The 25,117-nt window shown below is 42.3% G+C and overlaps 1 protein-coding gene and 1 non-coding gene across 2 annotated transcripts in view; one reads left to right on the forward strand and one right to left on the reverse strand.

The window, feature by feature from the left end:
* Nucleotides 1-25,117, forward strand: part of CCBE1 (collagen and calcium binding EGF domains 1) — a 266,022-nt gene that overhangs the window by 180,344 nt on the left and 60,561 nt on the right. The gene's annotated exons all lie outside the window — the stretch shown is intronic.
* Nucleotides 16,846-16,983, reverse strand: LOC119926050. The gene has a single exon (XR_005449966.1). It is a non-coding gene; the product is annotated as a small nucleolar RNA SNORA7 (small nucleolar RNA).

Here is a 25,117-nt window from a genome sequence, read left to right on the forward strand (position 1 = left end):
ACATTTAGATTTAATCTTATGTGTGTATGGCAAGAGAAGTAAAAAAGATCATGACTTGTCATCAGTCTTGATTCGTGCCTGAAAGCAAGAAATCCTGGCTGATGCTGATCAGAAATATCAATCAATCAATCAGTGATATTGTTTGAGTTCTTACTGAGTACAGAGCACTGTTCTAAGTGCTTGGGAGAGTACAGTAGTGCTGTTGAATGAGATTTCTGCTTTTTAGAGGAAGAATGTCTGTAGATAGTATGTTCATTTAGGTAGATGGTGGATTGTTTGGGTTGCATGAGTAAATAATCCAGTATTTCTCATGCATCTTTTCTTTTAGAGATGCAGAGTTTTGCTCCATACCCACAACTGTTAGAAATATGTCCTTTCCATAGGAAGGAATCAGAGGGGAAGGAGAAGGGATCTCTAAGCTGAATAGTGAAGTGGGAGCTGTTTTGCATTGAGAATGCAGTAACCAGTAATTGACAACTACAAGAGGAGGCTGGCCCTGTCTCCTCTAGTTAGGTAATGTGAGGTCACCGCCCTTGGCTGCCCCTGCCTTTGCCCACTTCAGTTTAAGTTTTTTTCTGAGTTGTATGTGTTTCTCAGGGCCACTACTGATGTTCAGTTTCCATTGGTGGGCTTGCTCTCTGCCCTGTCTTTTGAAAGTCTCCTCTGTCGAGACCATGGCTGATCTTCCTTAGGCCTCTTTCACCCCCAGCTCCTTCCCCAGACTCCCTTTTGTGGAAGAAACTGGTGATTTTAGAAATTGAAGGAGGGCAAAGTTGGTAAGGGAAAACCACTTTTTGATTTATTCTTCAAGTTTTTCAAGAACGAGGTCAGTACTGCAACACAGTTCTCTGTCGGGGTAAAACTACTTTTCTCAGAGTGAATTTTATCAACTCTTGTTGCCTCTGTCTTAAATTCTGAAAAACCAAATTGATTTTGCTCAAATTCTGGGTTTTCCATGGAATACTCGCCATTTTTCTTCTGCTCCCTCAAAGTGACAAGTACTCTTCTTTGATTGTCAGCCTAGTTTTGCACTGGGGAAAACTAGCTTTTTTAATAATGATTTATTCCTGTAAGTTTAGGTTGCTATTGGTAACCCCATTTTAGATATGAGGCAATCAGGTTTTGGCGGGATTAAGTGTGTTGCAGTGAGTCCCCTTGCAATTTATAATGAAGGCCTCTAAAGCTCATAAGTTAATCAATGGTATTTATGAATTTCTGATGTGTGCAGAGAGAATATAAGAAGTAAAAGACACAAGAAGAGGACATCAGAAGTAAAAGACTGTCTCTGTCTCCATTAATTTGGTAATGCAATATGTGCAATCTATTTATATGCTGTATTAACAGCTTGATTTTATTTCCCTAATAATACTTTATTTGAGGTTATTCCTGCCAGGGCCCAGAGAAAAATGAATGTGTTTAATTAAAGTACAACCCCAGAATGAAGAGATTTTCAAAACAGAACAATATTCCTTTTCAGGAGATAAGGAAATAAAGCAGAACTAATAGACATCCAGGTTCTTAGAAGTTATGAGGTAAGGGATTCATAGAAGCTGTTAACTTCATAGCCTGTGCCCTTTCTGCTTCTGCTGTTCCCATCCACCCACTCTAACTGCCCAGGTTTTCTGTGACGAAGAAGCAGTTTGCTTCTGTAGGAACATCTAGGAGAGGTCAATCAATCATATTTATTGAATGCTTACTGTTCGCATAGCACTGTCCTAAACACTTGAGAGGTGTGCCAGAAATTCAGTTTTGGAGGCAGGGGGAGTTTGGAATGGAACACACAGTCACAGTTTTAGAGAAACTCACCACAGAGTGGGGACCTGAGAAAAGCAAGCATCTTGGTGAGGGAAAAGCTCGTTGTGGGCAGGGGTTGTCTCTGTTGCTGAATTTTACTTCCCAAGCACTTAGTACAGTGCTCTGCACACAGTAAGCACTCAATAAATATGATTGAATGAATGAATGAATGAATGAATGAAAAGAGAGGGAGGGGGAAGGATTTTCTTTGTTGCCCTGCTCTGGCCTCCTCTCAATGCTCCATTTCCGGATTCCTGGATCCCCAACCCGAGCCACCAACAGCGCCTGATGGAAGAAAATAGTTCTTAAACACAGGAGTTGAGATTATGGAGACGAAGAACAATGGGGCAGGGAGCCCTAACCATTAAGTCAGATCCCACAGAACACTCTTTGGCCTCATTAGGTTAAATCACCCTTTCTCTGGCAGGTTAGAATGAGAAGTGCTCAACCATGAGATGGTTGAGATGAAATGGAGTGCCGGCTATGGTTTTGTTTGCATATATTCAGCCTGACAAATTACAAACCAACCAGAAGAGAAAAATCTAGGTGGGAAGTCATATATTACTGGTTAGAATTAATCCACATAGGAAGTATGGACTTCCGCAACTGCTTGATAGATGGAAGTTGTTTTGGTGAACTATTTCTCCTCTTGGGATTTTTCACTTAACTTTTCTGTGGCTCAGTTTCTTAATCTGTGAAAATGGGAATAGGATACCTGTTCTCTTTCCGTATTAGAGAAGCAGCATGGCATAGTGGATAGAGCACAGGTCCTCCAAGAGGCCTTCCCAGACTGAGCCCCTTCCTTCCTCTCCCCCTCATCCCCCTCTCCATTCCCCCCATCTTACCTCCTTCCCTTCCCCACAGCACCTGTATATATGTATATATGTTTGTACATATTTATTACTCTATTTATTTATTTATTTATTTTACTTGTACATATCTATTCTATTTATTTTATTTTGTTAGTATGTTTGGTTTTGTTCTCTGTCTCCCCCTTTTAGACTGTGAGCCCACTGTTGGGTAGGGACTGTCTCTATATGTTGCCAATTTGTACTTCCCAAGCGCTTAGTACAGTGCTCTGCACATAGTAAGCACTCAATAAATACGACTGATTGATTGATTGAGAGTCAGGAGAACATGGGTTCTAATTCCACCTTTGTCACTTGTCTGCTGTGTGATCTTGGGCAAATCACTTCACTTCTCTATGCCTCAGTTACCTCATCTGTAAAATCGGGATTGAGATTGTGAGCCCCACGAGGGACAGGGACTGTGTCCAACCCAATTTGCTTGTATGCACCCCAGTGCTTAGTATAGTGCTTGGCACACAGTAAGTGCTTAGCAAATACCACAATTATCATTGGACTGTGAGCCCCATGTGGGACAGGAACTATAACCAATCTCATTGTATCTACCCCAGCACTTAGCATAGTGCTTAACATGTTCAGTTCAATTCAATCGTATTTATTAAGTGCTTACTGTGTGCAGAGCACTGTAATAGGCATTTGGAAAAGTACACTACAACAGTAAGCAGATACATTCCCTGACCATAACAAACTTGCAGTCTAGAGAGGGAGACAGACATTAATGTAAATAAGTATATAATACATATAATTTAATGATAGGTACATAAGTGCTATGGAGATGAAGGTGGGGCAAATATCAAATGCCCAAAGGACACAGATCTAAATGCATAGAAGGAAGAGCTAGCCAAGAGAGTTTAACAAGGACCATGGTTGTTATTATTATTATCATCATCATCATTATCGTTGTTGTTGCTACTTTTATTATTATCAAGTTACTATGGTATTTTATCCTGCAGCCACTGTCTTTATTTTTCAATAGAGTGAGTGTGGTATAATGAATTAGAAGGGGCTGGGAATTAAGAGACCTGGGCTTTAAGTCTAGACTCTACCACGTGCCTGGTTAAGACCTTGGACAAGTCACTTAATCTTACTGGACCTCAATTTCCTCATTTGCAAAATGGGGTAAGTAATAACTGCCTCTACTCCTCAGGGTTGTTGGGAGGAGAAAATGAAATGCGTAATGTGAAAGCACTTTGAAAAAATAAGAGTTCCATAAATGTATGGTACTGCAATATTATTATTATTGTCATAATCATCATCATAATCATCATTTTTGATTTATTCTTGTTCCTCAATTCTTAATTTTATCTCCAATTTTTGTTTCTGTCATTCTGAGACAATCTCTAAATTGAAAACAAATCAATGAAAAGTACAACTCTCCTGGCAACAGATCAAATACTTGAATTGGCCAAGTAGCTAAGACTCTGTGCCTTTGCCTAGTTTGCACCCTCAACAATGAAGAAAGGTTTTGGGGAAGAAATGAAGGTCACATTGGATCACTAGCTAAAGGAAGGGGAAGTAAAGCAATTTCACTGTGATCATGGAGGTAAATTATCTTGATAGTTCAGGTTGAAGAAACCCTTTTTGTCCTTTGTTTTGGCTTTTTGTATCTATTAAGCAGTATTTTACTGGGCACAATCTGTGTCCAAAATACCCCACTAGGCACTCGGGAGGGTATATCAGATGTAAAAAAAAAAAAGCAATCATTTTTTTAAATGATATTTGTTAAGTGCTTAATATGTGCCAGGCATTGTACTAAGTGATGGGGTATATGCAAGGTAAGCTGGATGAACACAGTCCCTGTCCTACATAGGGCTCACAGTCTTAATCCCCATTTTACAGATGAGATAATTGAGGCACAGAGAGGTTAAGTGACTTGCCCAAGGTTGCAGAGCAAGCAGTGAGCTGAACCAGGATTAAAACCCAGGCTCTGTGAACACCCACTGTCTGCAAATACTCCTTGTCATTAAATTGTGAACTCCTTGAGGGTAGGGAACATGTGTTTTGCTGCTCTTGTACTGTTCCAAGTACTCATTGCAATGTCAGTCACTCAGTGAGTATTCTATAAATAAATACCACTGATTAAGAAATAAAAATCCAAACCTTACAATCTGACTCTAAAGAGGCCTTTCAATCAATGCCTTCATTCCAGAGAAAGTCATTATTCATTATAGAGGTTTAGAAAGAGGAGTTTTGGCTTGTGTGTCACAATGCCGGGGAGAAATCAGATGTTCTCACTGATTCATAGATGAGTGGCTGCTTGGCTGGTCATGGGGCTTTGGGACTGGTTGTCCTGGAAGGCTCAGATGCTTTGGGTGCATATGTGAGTTAACACATGCACAACTGCCCAGCAGTAACATTAAGGGTTTAGTTTGTAGAGGGGCAGGGGCACAGTGTCCAGGTCTAGTTCACTGGAGAGAGTTGGACCATTGTCCAAGGAGTCCTGGAGGGAAGGGTGATTTGAGAAATTAAATGATTTACCCAAAGTCACACAGTAGTCAACTGTTTAATGAACACTTACTTTGTGCAGTTCAATCAATTGTTGGTATTTATTGAGGTCTTACTATGCACAGAGCATTGTCCTAAGTGCTTGAGAGAGTATGATAATGTTGGTAGACATGATCCCTGACTTCAAGGGGCTGTCTACTGTGTTAAGCACTTGGTAGAATGCAATATAATTAGTAGGCATGATCACTGCCCTTTAGCAGCTTACAATCTAGTAAGAGAAACAGACCCAAAAATAAAAAAAAAACAGGAGAAAGCAATAATAATAATAATAATAATAATGGCATTTATTAAGTGCTTACTATGTGCAAAGCACTGTTCTAAACGCTGGGGGGATACAAGGTAATCAGGTTGTCCTATGTGGGGCTCACAATCTCAATCTCCACTTTACAGACAAGGGAACTGAGGCACAGAGAAGTTAAGTGACTGGCCCAAAGTCACCCAGCTGATAAGTGGCAGAGCCGGGATTCAAACCCATGACTTCTGACTCCCAAGCCCGGGCTCTTTCCACTGAGCCACGCTGCTTCTCTGCAATAGAGTATAAGGACATGTACATAAATGGATTGGGTTGGACCCGTGTGCTAAGTGATGCAGAAGTGCTGCAGGGACAAATGGGGGAGACATAGATTGGGAAGATGACTGATTAATCAGGGTTGGCCTCCTGGAGCAGATGCAATTCAGAAATATTTTGAAAGTGGGGAGAGCAGTCGTCTGCTGGACATGAAGAGGAAAGGAAGTTCCAGGCTTAAATAAGAATGTGACCAAAAAGTTGGTGGTGGGAGAGATGAGAATTAGGTTCCATTAGTTGCTTGGCTTTGGAGGAGCAATTAATGAGAGAGGGGGTGTAGTAGGACAAAAGTGAGGATAAGGAGGAGGACATAGCTGATTGAATACCTTGAAACCTATAGGGAGGAATCTATGTTGGATGCCCCCAGGTATGGGCAATCATTGAAATTTTTTGAGGAATGGAGAGGTGAACTACATTTTAGAAAAAGATCTTGGCAGCAGAGTGAAGTGTTAACTGGAGACTGGAGAGACTGCAGACAGGAAATCATTTATTATTATTGCTACTATATAATAATGGTTTTATTTCTTACTCTGTGCTGGGTAGAGACAAGGTAATGAGGTTGGACACAGTCACATTCTCACATGGGGCTCACAGTCTGAGTAGAAGGGAGAACAGGTATTTAATCCCCATTTTACAGATGAGGAAATGGCAGTATAGAGAAGTTAAGTGTTGTGACTTGCGAAAGCTCACACAGAAGGCTAGTAGCAGAGCGCAGGTCTCCGGCCTCTCAGGACCATGCTCTATCTACAAGGCTATGCTATTTCCCCTAATAGGAAAAAAGGAAGAATCAAATTGTATACATCAAAAGGAACAGGTGAAAAAATATAGATACTAAATTATCTGGATAATTGTCTCAATTCCCCACTATGACTGTATAGGTACTGTTAGAGTTCATTCATTCATTCAATCATATTTATTGAGTGCTTACTGTGTTCAAAGAACTGTACTAAATGCTTAGAAAGTACAATTCAGCAACAAATAGAGACAAACCCAGCCCACAACAGGCTCACAGTCTAGAAGGGGCAAGACAGGCTGTTCTCTGCTACTGGTTAAATGGGCTTCATTCTTCCCTGTGCTAAAGTCACTGTTTGCAGCAGTGCACAGGAATCATTTAAAGGCCTCCCTAAATTCCAACATAACTATTTAATCGTATTTCTTGAGCGCTTAATATGTGCAGAGCACTGTACTAAGCACTTCAGGATACTAGTAACCTACGTACTAGTGAGATAAGTCTTATGTGGCTTTGGTAAGTCACTAATGCTCACTGTAGGTCAAATAATTCAATGTGTTTATTGAAAGGTGCAACATGAAATTGGCTCTCTGAAAGAAAAGAGGGTGGCTTCTATTGGTAGGTCTCAGATTTACAGGTACTCCAGTGGTATTCTGCATAGATTGTATAGAGTTACAAATACTTTATTGCTATGGAAACCCATGTGATTTAGCAAGAAAGAGACAATTTAGCAAGGGAGAGGTGATTCTTCCAACAAACCGTCCCCTTCTCTGGACAGTTTTCCTTCACAGGGTAAGACTCGTCTTGCTGGGAGTAAAATTCAGCATGTTTTTATATTGTTTTAAGAACAATGCATGGCTAGAATAGAGCATTTGTATTCTGAGGTGTTTGTTGGTTTAATCACGGTTGAACTAAATGGTTTATTCATAATAATAATAATAATAATGATAATAATAATAATAATGGCATTTGTTAAGTGCTTACTATGTGCAAAGCACTGTTCTAAGCACTGGGGGGGATACAAGGTGATGAGGTTGTCCCACATGGGGCTCACAGTCTTCATCCCCATTTTACAGATGAGGTGACTGAGGCTCAGAGAAGTTAAGTGACTTGCCCAAGGTCACACAGCAGACATTTGGAAGAGCCGGTATTAGAACCTATGACCTCTGACTCCCAAGCCTGGGCTCTTGCCACTGAGCCACGCTGCTTCTCTAGGTTTAGTACTCCTTGTGCATGAATGTAATACAGTCAGTTCTCCAATAATGTGAGGCTTACATTTCTAACAACCCTGTGTTCATAATAATAATGATGGCATTTGTTAAGTGCTTACTATGTGCGAAGCACTGTTCTAAGTGATGGGGGGGGATACAAGGTGATTAGGTTGTCCCACATAGGGCTCAAAGTCTTAATCCCCATTTTACAGATGAGGTATCTGAGGCCCAGAGAAGTTAAGTGGCTTGCCCAAAGTCACACAGCACACAAGTGGCGAAGTCGGGATTAGAACCCATGACCTCTGACTCCCAAACCTGGGTTCTTTCCACTGGGCCATGCTGAAAACTCACATTATAGAATACACAGTTTGATCAATGTGGGCCCCAGGCACATGGTTCTTTCTTCCAATATTGAATTGTGTTCTGCCCAGACACGTGTTATCAGAAGACCATTCCCTAATTTCCACAGCTCTCTATCCAAAACACAGAGTGAGAATATGCCTGATGGGAGAACTGACCAACCTGTAGATATTTATTTCCTCCCTAGACCAGCTCTTTGTTTCATTTTCAGTGTTTGAAAGATGCTGTTGGGTGATTAAGAGACTGGGACAGGCGATAGGATAAGGTTGCATTAAGCTACAGAAATTTGTCATCAAATCTCTGGCACTTATTTTGGCCCAAAACTCCATCACTTACCCAGCAGGAAAAGGATATGAGAGAAGCAGTATAGTCTAGTGGGCAGAGCACAGGCCTGGGAGTCCGAGGACCTGGGTTCTAATCCCTGCTCCTCCACTTGCCTGCTGTGTGAACTTGGGTAAGTCACTTAAGTTATCTGTGCCTCAGTTTCTTCATTTGTAAAATAGGGATCCTATATTTGTTCTCCCTTCTATATAGGGTGGGGGCCCCTTGTGGGATAGAGACTGACCATATCCAACCTGATTATCTTGTATCTATTCCAGGGCTTAGGATAGTGCTTGTTGTGTCATAGCAAATACCACAATAATCATTAGTATTATTATTGTGATTTCAAGAACTCTTATGTTTTCTGACCAAAACCAATTGGTCTGTTTTGAATCAGTCCCTCTGTTGACCCTCTAAATACTGAGTGATATCTGTTGAACCTTACTGACTTCTGCTCAGTTCATTTTTAATTTGCATCTATTTTGGCAAGCACAAAGTTTGAAAGATGAATGAACTAAAATAATGTTTAAACCCCCTATTGTGAGGGCATATTTTATTCAAGTACACATAGCGCATGTTTTTTCTCTGTTCTTTATTAAAAAGGATTTATTATGCATTGGATCTCAAGAATGTTTTGATCCCTCTGATGAAAGATGCTGGGTAAACAAAACTGGATTGGACTCAGTAGATCTCACGGCTTGCCAGCGGACTTAATACTGTTTGACTTAAGTGACATAGCAACAGAATAGCATCCAGCTGAAAGTACAAGGTCCTCACAGCACTGTTTTGGCCCTTCTTTTCTTCTGAAATGGAATTTATGGCTTTAAATCTAGAATGCATTCTTGTGTAGGAAATTGGCTCCTCAGAGCAAAGAGTCATGTAACCCTGAGAATTCCAAGAGCTGGGTTATGGTCTGCACTAGTGGGGAGGGGGATTTGTACTGCACTCTGGCTCACCTTTGTTTAGATAAATAATTGAAAGTGGGCCATCAGCAAGGCCCTGCCTTACAGGCTTGCAAAGGAATCTGGCTAGAGGATTCCCTAATTGAAAGCAGGAGATAGCAGAGCCTGGCTTCCCATCCCTCTTCTGCCTCCAGGATCCCAGGAGACAGGCCAAAAATGAGAACTGGCCTGAGGGCTTCCAGATAAGAGGGAAGGCTTAAGTCTTATCTTGCCAGAAGAGCAACAGTGTGAGCACAAATCCCACCTGCTTAGAGCAGAGATTGGGAAGGTGGGGTGGGTTTAGAATGAATTAGCCCACACAACTTAAAGTATCCAATCAATTAGAAGTAACATGGCTTAGCAAATAGAGCACATAGTAAGCATCAGTAAATATGATAGAATTGAATGAATGAATAGAGCATGGGACTGGAAGTCAGAAAGACTTGGATATTATGCCATCATAAATGCCATCATTATTATTACTAGTCCCAATTCTGCCACTTATTTACTGTGGGACCTTGGGCAAATCACTTCTCTGGGTCTCCGTTACCTCATCTATAAAATGGGGATTACAACTGTGAGCCCCATGTGGGACATGGACTGTGTCCGCCCTGATTGCCTTGTGTGTACCCCAGTGCTCAGAACAGTGCCTAGCACATAGCACTTAACAAATGCCAGAAAAAAATTATTGAGCACGTCCTGTGTGCAGAGCACTGTACTAAGTTGCTACAATACAATAGCGTTGGTAGACATAATCCTTGCCCGTGAGGAGTTTACAGTCTAGAGGAGGAGACAGACAGAATAAATTACAGAAAAGTGGAATAAAGAAAACGGGGCTTTATACATGAGTTAGTGCCTAGGGAATGTGAAATGTAAAGTATGTACATAGGAACTGCAGACCTTTGGGAGATGCAGAAGTGCCAAAGTGGCTATTGTGGGGGATATACATTGAGGAGATTAGAAACTAATCGAGAAAGACTTGCTGGAAGAAATGTAATTTCAGGAGGGTTTTGCAGATGGAGAGAGCTGAAGTCTGTCAGGTAATGAAATGGATGAAATTCCAGAAGAGGGAAGTATGTTCAGTTCGTATCTCCCTACACTTGAAGAACCTCCAGTGGTTGCCCATCAACTTCCGCATCAAACAGAAACTCCTTACCATTGACTTTAAAATACTCGAGCACCTTGCCCCCCCTGACCTCACCTCCTTGATCTCCTATTACAACCCAGCCTTCACACTTCACTCTTTTAATGACATCCTTACTTCGATCTCATCTATCTCACCACTGACCTCTCACCCACATCCTCCCTCTTCATATACAACAGAAGATCACTCTCTTCACCTTCAAAGCCTTATTAAAAGCACATCTCCTCCAAAAGCCTCCACTAAGCCCTCACTTCCTCTCCCATTCCCTTCTGTGCCATCTTTGCACTTGGATTGGCACCCTTTAGTAAACCCTCCCTCATCCCCACAGCACTTATGAACAGTACCCAAAATTTATTTATGTTAATGTCTGTATCCCCCTCTAGACTCTATGCTCATTGTGGGTAGGGAATGTGTCTACTAACTCTGTTATATTGTACTCTCCCAAGCACTTAGTACAGTGCCAAGCACACATTAAGTGCTCAATAATTGATTGATTAATGTGAAGAAAGGTCACTGGCAGAAGAGATGGAAATAAAGCAGTTAGCTTAAGAAGAAAGAGTGTGAGTTGGAGTGTTGTGGGAGAAAATGGATAAGTAGGAGGGAGAGAGCAGATTGAGTGCCTTGAAGTCAATGTCAAGAGAAATGAGCAACCATTTAAAGTATTTGAGTAATGAAGAGACATGCACACTGATGTTTTAGAAAAATGCACCAGGAAATTGGAGTAAAGTATGGGAAGTCAGTGAGAAAAATAAGGCAGTAATCAAGTTAGGACATGATAACTATTGCATTGTACTGTCCCAAATGCTTAGTACAGTGCTCTGCACAAGGTAAGAGCTAAAAAAAATCACTGAATGATTGTTAACTGTCTCAACCAGCATGGTGCGTGTTTAGATGGAGATGAAGGGGCAGCTTTTGGAAATGCTATGGAGGAAAAAAAACAATGTGACGGTGACAGATTGAATATGAAAGTTGAAAGACAGGGTGGAGTCAAGGATAATGCCAAGTTGGTGGCCTTGAGAGATAGGGAGAATGGTGGTAATGTCAATGGGGAAAGTTAAGTAGAGGAGGGGATTTGGGAAGAAGGATGATGAGTTCAGTTTTGGACATTTTGAGCTTGAGATCCTGGTGGGACATAAATGTAGGGACATACTAGAGGTAAGAGGAAATGTAAGATTGCAGAAGAGGAAAGAGGTCAGGACTAGTGAGATAGATTTTGGAGTCATATGTATAGAGGTGGTATGGAAGTCATGGCAGCAGATGTGCTCCTCGAGGGAGTGTAAAATTAGAACGGAAGGGTACTCAAAGCAGAGACTTGAGGGACACTCACAGATAGGGGGTAGGAGGAAGAGAAAGAAAATGAGGATTGGGCAGAATGGTGAGAGAAGAACCGAGAGAGAAATGTATCAGTAAAGCCAATGTTCGATGGTGTTTCAAGAGGAGGGAGTGGTCTAAAGTATTGAAGGCAGTGAGAAGTCAAGGAGGATTAGGATGGAGTGAATTCCATTGTATTTGGAAAGAAGATCATTGTTGACCTCAGAGAGAGCCATCTTGATGGAGTGAAGGGGGTGAAAACTAGATTGTAGAAGGTCAAGAAGAAATTTAGAGAGGAAGAGGAGGCAGTGGTGTGTGCAATCTGAGGAGTTTGAACAGGAATGGGAGATGGGTTAGTAGTGAAATATTGCAGTAGAGTCCAGAAATGGCCTCGAGGGGCTAGGGGGACACGGGTGTGTTTGAAGGGAAGAGGGGAAGGAGCCAACCAAGTGTGGGTAGGTGAAAATGGCAGTCAGGAAGCAGAGGTGAGCAGAAGAGGTCATGGGGAAGTGCCTAGTCCTGAGCGAGCATAGCTGCGAGGCCCTGTGCCTAGAAGACCACAGTCCAAGTTTCTCAGTTCAATTCTTAGCTTCCCTGATATACATTCTACACTAGTTTCCACAGAGGGTTACTCTACTACTGGTCAGGGTCCCCACAAAAACTTGATTACAGGCCCATGACTTAGACTTGATTGCATTTTCGATCATCTGAAATGTTTCTATGACAAGAATTTGAATAGGAGCACAAATAATGCCTTAGAAAGCATATCACTGCACTCTACACATTAAGAGCAGTGTGACATTAAGTGACAGGTCAGCTCTCTCTTTAGACAGACCTCCACTTTCTGGAGTGCTGCGGGGAAGAATCACAATATGATCATGGAATAATAATGATGGTATTTGTTAAGTGCGTACTATGTACAGCAGTATGTAGACTGACCAAGGTCCTGAGACCAACTGGAAGGTGAATTAATTCATTCATTCAATCATATTTATGGAGCACTCACTGTGTACTAAGCAGTTATACTCCACTGCTCCTGCTTTCTGCAAACTGCTAATGCTCATTGGCATAACCTGTGTCAGCTCTGATATCAGAAAGTGCAGAAAAGACTGGTGCAAGGGTTTACAGATGGAAAAGTACCTGTGTGGTAAAACTGCATGGTGGACCCTTTTTATTTGTAACCAAATTTTACTCTGGCTATGGATTGTTTCTTTTTTTAAAATGGTTCTTAAGTGCTTACTATGTGTCAAGCACTGTACCAAGCATAATTTATTTATTAATATCTGTCTCCCCCTCTTTACTGTTAGGTTGTTGTAGGCAGAGAATGTGTCTTTCAACTGTATTGTATTGTACTCTTCCAAGTGCTTAGTACAGTTTTCTGCATACAGTAAGCACTCAGTAAATACCATTGATTGATAAGTGCCGGGGTAGATACTAGATAACCAGGTTGAACACAGTCCCTCTCCCACATGGGGCTCACAGTCTAAATAGGAGGAAGTAGGATTTAATCCCCATTTACCAGATGAAGAAACTGAGGCATGGAAAAGTTAAATGACTTCCCCAAGGTTGCACAGCAGACAATGGTGAAGCTGGAATTAGAACCCAGGGTCTCTGACTCCCACTAGGAGTTTTTTACACTAGGCCATGCAACTTCTACTTCTATTGGATCTTACTTTTCTGAGCACAAAGCAGAAAGGACAAAGAAGGAGGGAGAAGTCCTGCAAAAAAACCGCAGAGAACCATTTGGAAAGAAAAGTCATGGCAGTGCCTAACGTAGTCTGTGGACTGGAGTCTGGGGATACCATGGGAAGCTAAGCCAGACTCAGGTCAGAGTGGTCCAGAAAACCTGTCCTCCAGGACTTCTTGGGACACTTCTTTAACTCCCTCCGGCAAGCTAGAGCTGGACAACGTGCCCCTTCCCCTCTGCAAGCTAAGCCCTTAATGCTACTGCTGTGAAGTTGCACATACGTGTTAACTCACACATGCACCCAAAGCATCTGTGTCTTCCAGGACAACCAATCCCAAAGCCCCATGACCAGCTAACCAGCCGCACACCTATGAATCAGTGAGCACATCTGACTTTTCCCCCAAGTTGTGTCACACAAGCCAAAGCTCCTCTCTCTTAACCTCTCTTGTAATGAACAAGATTTTCCTGGAATGAAGACTTTCAACAAATGGCCTCTCTGAAGTCGGATTGTAAGGTTTGGATTTCTGTTTGTTAATCAGTAGTATTTATTTATAGAGTACTTAGTGACAGGCATTGTAATAAGCACTTGGGTGAGCACAACAGCAGCAAGATACATCTTCCCTGCCCTCAAGGAGCTAAGTTTTATAACAAAAGGTGTTTACAGATAGTGAAAACTAGAGGAAGAATAAAGATAAAGAAGGGTGAAACATATAATTGAATAAAATTGAATATATGATTAATACATCAATAAAAACATATATATTTACATAAGTTTTAAAGATAAGCATAAAGTGACCAAATGCTAATTGTTCCTAACTGGGGAGAGGAGGTGGGATAATAATAGTAATAATAATGATGGAATTTATTAAGTGCTTACTATGTGCAAAACACTGTTCTAAGTGCTGGGAAGGTTACAGGAGTGATCAGGTTGTCCCATAGGGGGCTCACAATCTTAATCCCTATTTTACAGATGAGGTAACTGAGGCACAGAGAAGTGAAGTGACTTGCCCAGAGTCACACAGCTGATAATTGGCAGAGCTGGGATTCAAACCCATGACCTCTGACTCCAAAGCCCAGGCTCTTTCCATTGAGCCACGCTGCTTCTCTGTAAGAAGATTTTAAAAATGAGGAGAATTGTGTTCTGACAGATTTGGGGTTGGAAAAGAGTTCCAGGCTGTAGGAACAAGGCGAGCAAGAAGTTGAAGGTGAGAAGGTTGAGACTGAGATACAGTTAGAAGGTGAATTGGGAGGAGCAAAGATCGTGAAATGGGGAGTAGTTGGGAAAGAGAGACAATACAAAAGTTGGAGAGAGCTGATGTAAAATGGAGAATGTTGGTGGCATATTAACAGGGTTTCCCTGGATTAGAGAAAAATGCTACTGCAGACATCCTGTAAGGAAAGTGATTTACAGTTTACAAGCTCAGAATTTCTGCCTGTCTGTAAAATGAAGCTAGCCATATGCCATGAGAAATATCAGGCAGGAACTGAACCATATGTGAAATGGGGGTTAGAGGCTCTTATTTAATAATAATGATGGTATTGGTTAAGCACTTACTTATGTGCCAGACCACTGTACTAAGCCCCATGAGGGACAGGGACTTTCGTCCAACCAGATTATCCTATTTTTTCCCCACTGCTAAGTACTGTGCATATATAGTAAGCCCTTAATTTATCGTTATTATTATGATCGTTATCATTATTATATTGTTGTAGCTGTGACAACAGTATCTACATTGAATGGATGGTGAAGGGCTGCAGAAATGCCTGTCACATAGTTAAGCGCTTGACAAACACCATTATTATTATTTTTATTCTAGAACCAGAGGAAACTCTAGTCGAGGATAAAATTTAAGGAAGGGAAATTTACATTTATAAAGGATTTAACCTTGTGGCTGTTTGGGCCTAATAGCGGTGCCATTTAGAATGAAAAAATCTGTAACTGGTAAATGTTTATTTCTTTCTTTTTCTTTTTTCCGGTGTTTGTGCAACCTTTTGCCATATATGTTTTCCTCTGAAACACAAAATAAATAGCCATTTTCTTGTATATGGGAAATCCCCATCCTGGTTTAGACTCATGCTACCAGAAGAAGGGTCAGAAAGTCAGAAAGTCCTAGGTTAGTACACTGAACCATGACAGTTTTTAGTGCCAGTTTTGGAGATCACTTCCCAATCACTGGGAAGTGGCAAGGCTCTCCATCACCTCACCCCCTCCTACCTCACCTCCCTTCTCTCCTTCTACAGCCCAGCCTGCACCCTCCGCTCCCCTGCCGCTAACCTCCTCATTGTACCTCGTTCTCGCCTGTCCCGCCGTCAACCCCCGGCCCATGTCCTCCCCCTGGCCTGGAATGCCCTCCCTCCACACATCTGCCAAGCTAACTCTCTTCCTCCCTTCAGAGCCCTACTGAAAGCTCACCTCCTCCAAGAGGCCTTCTCAGACTGAGCCCCCTTTTCCCTCTCCTCCTCCCCATCCCCCCCCGCCCTACCTCCTTCCCCTCCCCACAGCACCTGTATATATGTTTGTACAGATTTATTACTCTATTTTACATGTATATATTTACTATTCTATTTATTTTGTTAATGATGTACATTTAGCTTTAATTCTATTTGTTCTGACGACTTGACACCAGTCCACATGTTTAGTTTTGTTGTCTGTCTCCCCCTTCTAGACTGTGAGCCTGTTGTTGGGTAGGGACCATCTCTATATGTTGCCAATTTGTACTTCCCAAGCGCTTAGTACAGTGCTCTGCACACAGTAAGCGCTCAATAAATAAGATTGAATGAATGAATGAATGAATGACATACTCTTGGGGTACTAGGCTGGGAAATATTCCCTAAAACAGAGTGAAAGATGAGGACCTCAAGTAACATAGAAATTCTTACTTGTGGAGTTGCTGTCTTCCCAAACCCAGCATGTTCTACACAGTTCAAATACTCTAAGATATTTAATTCTGTAGATTCACCCTCATCATCTTTCTGGAGCAAAGGGAGAAGCAACTTGGCCTAGTGGATAAAGCACTGGAATGGGAGTCAGAAGGATGTGGGTTCTAATTCCAGCTCCACCACTTGACTGCTGGGTGACCTTGGGCAAGTCAGTGAACTTCTTTGTGCCTCAGTTACCTCACCTGTAAAATGGGGATTAAGACTGTAAGCCCCATGTGGAAAAGGACTAATTAGCTCATACCTTGTCTTGTCTTATGCTGTCGAGTCGTCTCTGCCCCATAGCATCGCCATGGACATATCTCTCTCGGAAATCCCCACCTCCATCTGTGATCGTTCTGGTAGTGTATCCATAGAGTTTTCTTGGTAAAAATACAGAAGTAGTTTACCATTGCCTCCTTCCAAGCAGTAAACTTGAGTCTCTGACCTTGATTCTCTCCCATGCTGCTGCTGCCCAGCATGGGTGAGTTTTGCCTTGTAGCAGATTGCCTTCCACTCACTAGCCACTGGCCAAGCTAGGAATGGAATGGGTATGCCTCTGCTTGACTCTCCCTCCCGTAGTCGAGACTGGTACAGTACTGGAAACTCTCCAGGTGTGACCCTGAGGGGGGAGTTTGTACCTACCCCAATGGTTAATGCAATGCCTGTCACATAGTAAGTGCTTAATAAATACCATTAATTTTTTTTAAAAGAAAACAGAGGGAGGCTGGCTGCGGGAGAACCACCATCAGAAAGGAAAATTCTGTTTTTTCCTCACCTGGCCAGGGTGAGCCCATTGTTGGGTAGGGACCATCTCTATATGTTGCCAACTTGTACTTCCCAAGCGCTTAGTACAGTGCTCTGCACACAGTAAATGCTCAATAAATACGATTGAATGAATAAGAAACCTGGAAATTATGAAAGGAGAAGGGAATCTGACCTCTTCTTTGACTTCCCACACAGCTCCCTCCACTTGTCAGGGACAGCAGAGTGGTTCACCAGAGATTGAGGTTTGAAAAGTAATTAGATTGTCTGTCCTGCCTTTCTTTCTTTCCCTCCCTCTTCTCTCTATTTCTCTCTCTGTCTTCTCTAGACCTTCAATCCATCTCTTTATTCACCTAAATAGACAGTTTTTCAACTTGTCTGTCTACTGCCCAGCATGAGTTTAGTAGCAAATGTTTTGATATCTGTTATTGTAATTTTTGGCACCCAACCCACCTCTGCCCTGGCTCCTACTGCTGAGGTTTGAGGCTCAGACGTGGCTTTTGAGTCTACTGCTGAGTCTTCTGAGTCTACTTTGTCTTCTACTGAGTCGGAGAAGCAGCATGGAGTAATAGATAGAGCATGGGCCTGGGAGCCAAAAGGTCATGGGTTCTAATCCCGGCTCCATCACTTGTCTGCTGTGTGAACTTGGGCAAGTCACTTTGCTTCTCGGTGCCTCAGTTACCTCATATGTAAAATGGGGATTGAGACTGTGAGCCCACTGTGGAACAGGGACTGTGTCCAAACCGATTTGCTTGTACCCATCCCATAGCTCAGCACAGTGCCTGGAACACAGTAAGTGCTTAACAAAAGTGCTTAACAAATGCACTCTTCTGTTGAGTTCCAAGGCTCTGGGACAGCTATGAGCGTCAGTGTACCCACTAGGCTTGGGCCAGTTTTCACACTTCTGCACAAATAGCTTCCTTATGACATAATCATTCATTCATTCAATCGTATTTATTGAGTGCTTACTGTGTGCAGAGCACTGTACTAAGCACTTGGGAAGTACATAATCACTTCACGTTAGGGTAATGTATGTGGCATCACATGTATCTTTGGGTCCAGTGTGTTGGAGTGCTGATGCTGATCAACCTAACCAGGGTTTCCAGTCTTCCAGTTTTACCATGAACAATCTGCTTTTAAGCTGCTCTGTGATCTAGCGGCTTTCATGCCTGGTTTTGAATATGTTCAGTACTGAGCCTCCCTCCTCCGTGGTTCCCATTGGCCAGTTCTAGCACTTGGGTGTGGGGCTAGAGCTCAGGCAGAGCAGGGAGGGGAACACAAATGTCCGTTTCCCCTTTTATACTGTAAACTCGTTGTGAGCAGGGAATGTGCCTGTTATATTGTACTCTCCCAAGCGCTTAGTATAGTGCTCTGCACACAGTAAGTGTTCAACAAATACAAATGGCTTACTGACAAAAGTTCTGGAACAAGTTGGGGGTTCAGGTAACTCCCCAGAGAAATGCTGTAGGATCGTATGAAATCAATGACTTCTGCAAAATGGCCCAAGTGATGTCATTATGTGACACGGTGTACTCAGTGTAATGCCTCTGAAGTCTCGTGTGTCGCCATGGCCCACATTCCCAAGAGCCATCAGTGTTTTGTCCTGTACAGTGAAACCCCAATCTGATGATCAAAAATCAGCCCTAATATTAGCATTATACTGTGAACTCCTTGAGGAACAGGGTCTGTGTCTAATTTCCATTTGTATAATAATTATGCACTTACTATGTGTCGAGCACTGTTCTAAGCACTGGGGTAATAATAATAATAATGATGGTATTTGTTAAATGCTTACTATGTGCCAAGCACTCTTCTAAGCATTGGGGTAGATACAAGGTAATCAGCTTGTCCCACATGCGGCCTGTAGTCTTAATCCCCATTTTACAGATGAGGGAACTGAGGCACAGAGAAGTTAAGTGGCTTGCCCAAGGTCACACAGCAGACAGGTGGAGGAGCCGGGATTAGAACCCATGTTCTCTGACTCCCAAAACCCGTGCTCTTTCCATTAAGCCATGCTGCATGTGCTTTCTCAGTGCTTAGTACAGTACTCTGCGCACAGAAAGTGCTGGTAAATCCTATGACTACAGCTACTGTGCCTATGCACTTAAACCATTTCCCCTGAGCAGTTTGATATTCAACCCATCCCCACAGACAGCACTCTTGTACATATATCCTGCTGCTTCTCCTATCTGTAATTTATTTTAATGTCTGTCTATCCCTCCATTGTAAAGTCCTCTAGGGCAGAGATTGTGTCTATCAACTCCCTTGTACTTAGTACAGTGCTTAGTACAGTGCCCTGCACAATGCTCAGTAAAAAATAAATGATGGTATTTGGTATGTGCTTACTATGTGCCAGGCACTGTTCTAAGCACTGGGGTAGATACAAGATAATCAGGTTGGACATGGTCCCTGTCCCATAAAGGGCTCACAGTCTTAATCCCCATTTTACAGATGAAGGAATCAAGGCACAGAAAAGTGAAGTAGCTTGCCCAAGGTCACCCAGAAGACAAGTGGTGAAGCTGGGATTAGAACCCATGACCTTGTGACTTTCAGGCCTGTGCTCTATCCATTAGTCCATGCATACCATTGATTGATGATAGTGGATTCAAAATATATGAAATTTTACTCTACTTAGGGATTATTTGCTGCTGCATGCTGCATTCTCTACAGATCTGCTGTTTCCTTTACTTATTCACCACATTAACCAGAGAAGTGGAACGAGGCACCTTGATCTGCAATATAACTATGCTCAGCCATCGCATTTTCCTCTACCACAGTTTGCCCATTTATATAATTCATACTATGGTGCTGACCCACCTCAGCAGTTCAGTAGTTAGTAAAAATGAAAATAATGGAGTTTCTAGGAATACTTTTTATAGCTCAGTAATCCTTACAGTGTAACATAAGATAAGGAAGGATTATCAGGCTATGTGAGTGAATGCCTTTTAGAGCCGTAAAGCATATTTTCAGGATTTTATATGCCACGACCTAACAGGGAGCAGCTTCATTTTAAGTGCTCCTGATAGTTGGACCAGGAAGTCTAATAACCTCTATTTTCCAGTTATAAGCCTTTCAGCATCCAAGGTGCCAATCCCACCCCAAAGGGGCCATGGAGGTCTTTGTCCCCATGGCTCTGCCTCCCAGGTACCTGACAAGATGTGGAAGTTTCAGTCAGGGCTACAGATATCTAAAATGTGGCTTTCCTTTTTGTAGCCTGTCCTTATCACCCCGCAAATCCCTCAAAATAAAAAGTTTAAAAGTACTTGAGAAGCAATGTGGCCTAATGGATAGAGCACGAGCATCCAAACAAAAAGTTGGCCCCTCTGATTCTGGGTATACAAGGAGCTCAGATTAAAAAAATACCCAGTTAAAGCATAAATAAAATTGAAATACCTAATACAATCATATTCTATTCATAGCATATTTACAGCAAAGAGTAGCCAAATACAAATGCCTGTAATTTTGTATTTTGAAACAAATCCATATATCAGTCTTATTATTAACTTCATTTTGAAAGAAACCACAAAAAGATTCCTTTCCACTTGGAAAACAAAAAGCACACAAATGAAAGCCAAACAGAGATTAAGTACAACTTATCATCTTGAAGAAAGAAAACAGTGAGACATATGCTAATGAACATTGATGAAGTTGCCAGGAAAGCTTAGGATCCTGCAGCTTTAATGACAAATGTCTTTCCTTGAACTAAATCTTAGCACTCATCCTTTTAAACCCTCAGTATGTTGGCTTCCTCATCCATCTGGTTTCTTGTTGTTCTCTCTCAAATTTTTACTCTGTCTCTCAAATGTTCCAATAGACTAGCCATGACTAAGCCTTAATAACAATAGTAATAATAATAATATTTTATGGTATTTGTTAAGTGCTTTCTGTGTGCCAGCATAGTACTAAGCTCTGAGGTGGATACAAGCTGATCAAGTTGAACACAGTCCCTGTCCTCCATGAGGCTCACAGTATTAATCTCCAATTTACAGATGAGGTAACTGAGGGACAGAGAAGTTAAGTGACTTACCCAAGGTCAGATGGCAGATAAGTGGCAGAGCAGGCATTAGAACCCAGGTTCTTCTGACTCCCAAGTCTGTGCTCTATCCACTAGGCCATGCTGCTTTTGAAGTGCTTCTCAAGTGTATTTAAGTGTTTTTGTGTGCCAAACTCTGTGCTGAGTTCTGAGGCAAATGCAGTACAATCAGATCATCACAACCCCGCCACACATTCTGGGAGAGTTGTTATGCAGTCTCTATGGCCACATAGAGGGACATTTCACCTCTACCTCAGGTAAAAGGGCATTTATTTTAAGATACTTGGTAAGTGCTTATTTTATGCCAAGCAAAGTACTTAGTGTTGGGGTAGATACAAGATGATCAGATTGGTCACAGTTCCTATCCCACATGGGACTTGCAATCTAAGTAGGAGGGAGTAGGATTTAATCCTCATTTTACTGATGAGGAAATTGAGGCACAGAGAAGTGAAATGACTTGCTCAAGGTTACACAGCAGACAAGGGGCTTAAGTCTAGTGCGGTGTCATACTTTTTGTTGTTTTTAAGGCATCGGTACACTTCCTTTGGGTGTGTGGGCTAAAGGTCATGGCTGAAAAAAATGAACCTTCAGCTGTTTCAAGAAGGGAGGTTTTTGTACCATTTAGAATTAACTTTTACATTATTTAGTCCTATATCTATAATTAACCTTTAAAATCCAAAGCTCCCCCTGCCCCACACACTTTTAGAGAAGAAACAGTGTAATGAAGATCATATCAGCTGCTGTGGAAAGTCTGGTAACAATCTTCAGGGGAGAGAATTGGATCGCAACCTGGCTCAATGCCGTTAGGCCAGTGGAAACACTGAGCACTGGTGCATAAAGAATCAGGGCCTGAAAACTTGTGGTCATGTGTATGGAAACTGAGATCAAGGTGAAACAGTCAGTTTCCCACCCTGCTCCAGAATATTCCTGAATGGCATAGGAAAGGGGACCAAGGCAAATTTAGAGAATCCTAGAAGTGTGAAGAGCCCCCCTTGAAAAACTCAAGTCAACAAATTCCTTTACGCTACCTATTCAAAACTGCTCTGCTGGCCAACATTTTATCCCAGGGCACTAAAGGAGAGAGATAGGGTCAGCCATAAACACCTTTTATTTTTCTATGCCCTAAGAATGATTTCACTAGCAAAACAAATTGGGGAAGAAGATCTCTAAGATCCTTTATGACTATGCATAGGGACTGCCAGAGCAGAGCATTTCCCTGTTCAGTACTCTTCTGATTCTGAGCAATAGTTTGCCTTGACTTCCCCATTATAGTGAACTCTGGAATCTTTACAGCTGGAGAATGCAGTGACTGTCCAGTTCCCTTCTGCGCTGGTTGTCATTTGGCTATTTTTTGGAGAACAAGTAGACATCACATTGTCCAGCAGAAAAAATAATCCTTCTGCCTTATGGAAGCCCACTCAAGAGCTAGTGCAAGATGTGTACTTTTTTTTTTATTTAAAAAGGAAAAAATATCAACTGTTTCATGTAGGTGAGGGGTCACTTATCTTTCTGAGATGCATTTCCCAGCCCTGATTTTTCTATTCCATCCAAAAAGGAACTTGATGTGAACTCTATTAAGACTGGACCCATTTTAAGCCCCAACCATAAGAGCCTGCTGTTTCCATCTTTCAAGCTGGCGGAAAAATCCACTGTATTCTCTGATTGAGAACAGGCTTCCCAAACCCACAGCCCTGCATGAATCACCTGTCAGCATGTGGCACAAATGAATTCCTCACATCTGCATCTTAGCTTGTGTCTGGATTTCAGGCTGTGTCTGAGGAGACCTGGATCCTATTATCTGCCATGTAATCTAGGCCAGCTTCCTTGGGCTCCTTTGGCTCTAGACCTACACAAAATGTGCTTTAAAGTGGCAGTCTGTGGAAAAAGTTCATTTTTTCAGATAACAAATGCAACTAGGGTTTTTATTCAAAAATGTTCCAGAGTTAGTACCACAAGTCATAGGGGTGTAGCGTCACCTCAAATTTTACACAGAATACCCCACAAGGACAGCCAGTCAGTCATTCAGTCATATTTATTGAGTGCTTACTGTGTTCAGAGCACTGATCTAAGCACTTGGGAGAGTACAAAAATAAACAGACACATTCTCTGCCCAGAGCGAGCTCAGAGTCTAGAGGGACTTCTCATTAGCTCTCTTAATTGCTTTCATAAAAATAGAGTACTAAATGCTGATCTCTATAGTATGTTCTAGAAGGGTAGGCTATAGAAGAACTCAGGCACATTTTTCAGGTATCCCGTGCTATTGATGATTGTTGTTAGTAGTACTAGCAGTAGTATTATTAATCAGTCAACTAATCATATTTATTGAGCACTTACTGTATGCAGAGCACTGTACTAAGTACTTGGAAGAGTACAATATAACAGAGTTGATAGACACATTCCCTGCCCAGAGCAAGCTTACATTCTAAATACAAATATGTGCATAAGTGCTCTGGGACTGAGGGAGGGGTGAATAAAGACTGCAACTCCAAGTGCAAGGACAACACAGAAGGGAATTGGAGAAGAGGAAATGAGGCCTTCGTCAGGGAAGTCCTCTTGTAGATGTGCATTTATTAAGGCTTTGAAGGTGGGAAGATTGGTCATCTGTTGGATATGAAGAGGAAGGGCTTTCCAGGCAAGAGATGGGATGTGAGCTAGAGGGAGGTCAGTGGTGAGATAGGGTCGAGGTATAGTGAGTAGGTTTATTGAGTAGATTGACATTAGAGGAGCAAAGTGTGTAGGCTGGGTTCCAGTAAGATAATTACAGAGATATGGTGTGGTGGGGGGGTAAGGTGATGGACTGTTTAAAGCTGATGGTCTCAGCTCCGCAACATTGCCAAGATCCGCCCTTTCCTCTCCATCCAAACCGCTACCCTGCTCATTCAAGCTCTCATCCTATCCCGTCTGGACTACTGCACTAGCCTTCTCTCTGATCTCCCATCCTCGTGTCTCTCTCCACTTCAATCCATACTTCATGCTGCTGCCCGGATTATCTTTGTCCAGAAACGCTCTGGGCATATTACTCCCCTCCTCAAAAACCTCCAGTGGCTACCGATCAATCTGCGCATCAGGCAGAATCTCCTCACCCTGGGCTTCAAGGCTCTCCATCACCTCGCCCCCTCCTACCTCACCTCCCTTCTCTCCTTCTACTGCCCAGCCCGCACCCTCCGCTCCTCCACCGCTAATCTCCTCACTGTACCTCGCTCTCACCTGTCCGGCCATCGACCCCCGGCCCACGTCATCCCCCGGGCCTGGAATGCCCTCCCTCTGCCCATCCGCCAAGCTAGCTCTCTTCCTCCCTTCAAGGCCCTGCTGAGAGCTCACCTCCTCCAGGAGGCCTTCCCAGACTGAGCCCCTTCTTTCCTCTCCCCCTCGTCCCCCTCTCCATCCCCCCGTCTTACCTCCTTCCCTTCCCCGCAGTACTTGTATATATGTATATATGGTTGTACATATTTATTACTCTATTTATTTATTTATTTATTTATTTATTTATTCATTTATTTTACTTGTACATTTCTATCCTATTTATTTTATTTTGTTGGTATGTTTGGTTCTGTTCTCTGTCTCCCCCTTTTAGACTGTGAGCCCACTGTTGGGTAGGGACTGTCTCTATGTGTTGCCAATTTGTACTTCCCAAGCGCTTAGTACAGTGCTCTGCACATAGTAAGCGCTCAATAAATACGATTGATTGATTGATTGATTGATGGTAAGGATTTTCTGTTTGATGTGGAGGTGGATGGGCAACCACTGGAAGTTCTTTAGGAGTGGGGAAATGTGGACTGAATGGTTTTGTAAAAAAAATAATCTGGGCAGCAAAGTGAAGTATGGACTAGAGTAGGGGAAGACAGGAGGCTGGGAGGTCAGTAAAGAGGCTGATGCAATAATAGCAACATTAATAGTTATTAGTAATGTTATTATAATGGTATTATTTAAGCATTTAATGTGTTTCAAGCAATGTTCTAAACCCTGGG

The sequence above is a fragment of the Tachyglossus aculeatus genome, chromosome 3 (assembly GCF_015852505.1).
Source record: "Tachyglossus aculeatus isolate mTacAcu1 chromosome 3, mTacAcu1.pri, whole genome shotgun sequence".
NCBI lineage: Eukaryota > Metazoa > Chordata > Mammalia > Monotremata > Tachyglossidae > Tachyglossus > Tachyglossus aculeatus.